This window comes from Salvelinus sp. IW2-2015, unplaced genomic scaffold, assembly GCF_002910315.2.
Source record: "Salvelinus sp. IW2-2015 unplaced genomic scaffold, ASM291031v2 Un_scaffold4630, whole genome shotgun sequence".
Taxonomy (NCBI): Eukaryota; Metazoa; Chordata; class Actinopteri; order Salmoniformes; family Salmonidae; genus Salvelinus; species Salvelinus sp. IW2-2015.
In genome coordinates this window covers 56,774-59,328 of record NW_019945900.1, presented here as the reverse complement: position 1 = coordinate 59,328, position 2,555 = coordinate 56,774, and positions in this window count along the sequence as shown.

Here is a 2,555-nt window from a genome sequence, read left to right as displayed (position 1 = left end):
AACTGTACCTCAACAGTCCTGTAGTCAAATGAAAGCTCTACAATAGGTACCAAAACATTTTCTCAAAAGTGAGGTTACAAAGTTTATCAACGTTTCAAAGCAGAATTACTTTCCCGTTGTCTCAACTGTAGTGTCTGATATACCATTCTCTAGCCCTGAGTCTCTACTTTTATCCAACGTAAAAAACACAATTTCAAATTTTGCTACATAAGACCGAATCGAGCCGGTCTGTCACATTTGACTGTATAAAACCTAGCAGAGTGAGGCAGATATATTATTATTACTGTGTAAAACCTAGCAGTACTACTGATTTCTCTGAGAGTGAGGCAGATATTATATTATTACTGTGTAAAACCTAGCAGTACGGCTGATTTCTCTGAGAGTGAGACAAGATATAAATAATTAGACATGAATAAAACCTACAGTGAGATATACCTGCTGGAGCGCGTGCTACGGGTGGGTGTTGTTATCGTGATCAGTGAGATGAGATAAGGCGGAGCTTTACCTAGCAYGGACTTATAGATGACCTGGAGCCAGTGGGTCTGGCGACGAATATGTAGCGAGGGCCAGCCGACTAGAGCATACAGGTCGCAGTGGTGGGTGGTATAAGGGGCTTTGGTGACAAAACGGATGGCACTGTGATAAACTGCATCCAGTTTGCTGAGTAGAGTATTGGAAGCTATTTTGTAAATTACATCGCCGAAGTCGAGGATCAGTAGGATGGCAGCATAATACCATGAATCATCAGTTATCGGCTACAAGCAGCAAAATGATTGACATAAAATAGCATGCAACCACAGACTATATGTTCCATGATTTTCTAAAGTGGTCACTCATTACTTTAGTTAGCTATATATCTTGTATTAGGGCATTACTTTAGTTAGCTATATATCTCGTATTAGGGCATTACTTTAGTTAGCTATATATCTTGTATTAGGGCATTACTTTAGTTAGCTATATATCTGGTATTAGGGCATTACTTTAGTTAGCTATATATCTTGTATTAAGGCTGTGTGGCTTTTGGGAGAGCAACATTTTTTTGGACCATAGCAGGTATTGAACACCGGGTAAATAATCACTAGTCAGAGCCTCAACCTCAGTATACATTCATTATAAAAAACATCTTACTATCTGATATTGCGAGTGTCACGTTAAGGTAGGTTGTTCTCACTGTTTGTTTGTGGGTGATTGTCTCCTGTGTCAGTGTCTGTATGTTACGCCACACGGGACTGGTTTTGTTTGTTCATTCGTTTTATGTAGTCAGTTTTCCTGTTATTGCGTTCTTCGTGTTACATGTAAGTTCGTCGCACCAGGTCTGTCTACTTCGTTTGTTGTTTTGTAAAAGTATCAAGTGTTTTTTCGTGTTTGTCTTAGTCTTTATAATAAATCATTATGTATTCACAACCCGCTGCACGTTGGTCTAATCCTTGTTACTCCTCTTCGGATGAAGAGAAGGAGGAAGCCCGTTACAGCGAGTAGTCTTCCAGCCAACCAATAAATTACATAATTCAACCCTCCCGGTTAGTAAATTTACCTCAACAGTCCTGTAGTCAAATGAAAGCTCTACAATAGGTACCAAAACATTTTCTCAAAAGTGAGGTTACAAGTTTATCAACGTTCAAAGCAGAATTACTTTCCCGTTGTTCCTCAACTGTAGTGTCTGATATACCATTCTCTAGCCCTGAGTCTCTACTTTTATCCAACGTAAAAAACACAATTTCAAATTTTGCTACATAAGACCGAATCGAGCCGGTCTGTCACATTTGACTGTATAAAACCTAGCAGAGTGAGGCAGATATATATTATTACTGTGTAAAACCTAGCAGTACTACTGATTTCTCTGAGAGTGAGGCAGATATATATTATTACTGTGTAAAACCTAGCAGTACTGCTGATTTCTCTGAGAGTGAGACAGATATATATTATTACTGTATAAAACCTAGCAGTACCACTGATTTCTCTGAGAGTGAGGCAGATATATAGCATTTTGCAAAAAAACATGAATATTTGTCCTTCTGAAATGAAACCATCAAGTGATAGATTTTAAACAAATACATGTCTGTCTGCCTGAGTAACAGCCAGTTTACTTTGACACCTCAGTCATCCAAACTTTCTGAATAACACCCATAGTCCTAAGAAGTTTTAAGGAATAACTTGAGAAATGACTTGAGACAGTGTTGTTTAACTCACTCCCATGACCACATGAGTTCTTCTACCTTTGTTTCAGTAGAAAAGTCTCCCTCTTCTAAAGTTAGAGGTTGCTCCATAGACCTGTCACTCTTCATAGACACACACGCTGGGTACAGGGGAGCTGGTCTCTTCGCCTCCTTATTTGGACTTCATTAACACAACAGATGACATAACATTAAATCTCCATCTCACTCTGAGCCAGATTGGGGAATCTAAAGAACAGTTTTATTCGAAATGCTATATATATCGCATTTTTCTGAAACGTTTGTAAATGAGATTTTTATATTGATTTTGTCTTAAATGTTTAAAGAGATTGGGTGTTTTTTCACTATCTTATTCAATGGCATATGCGGGTTGTTCAATGT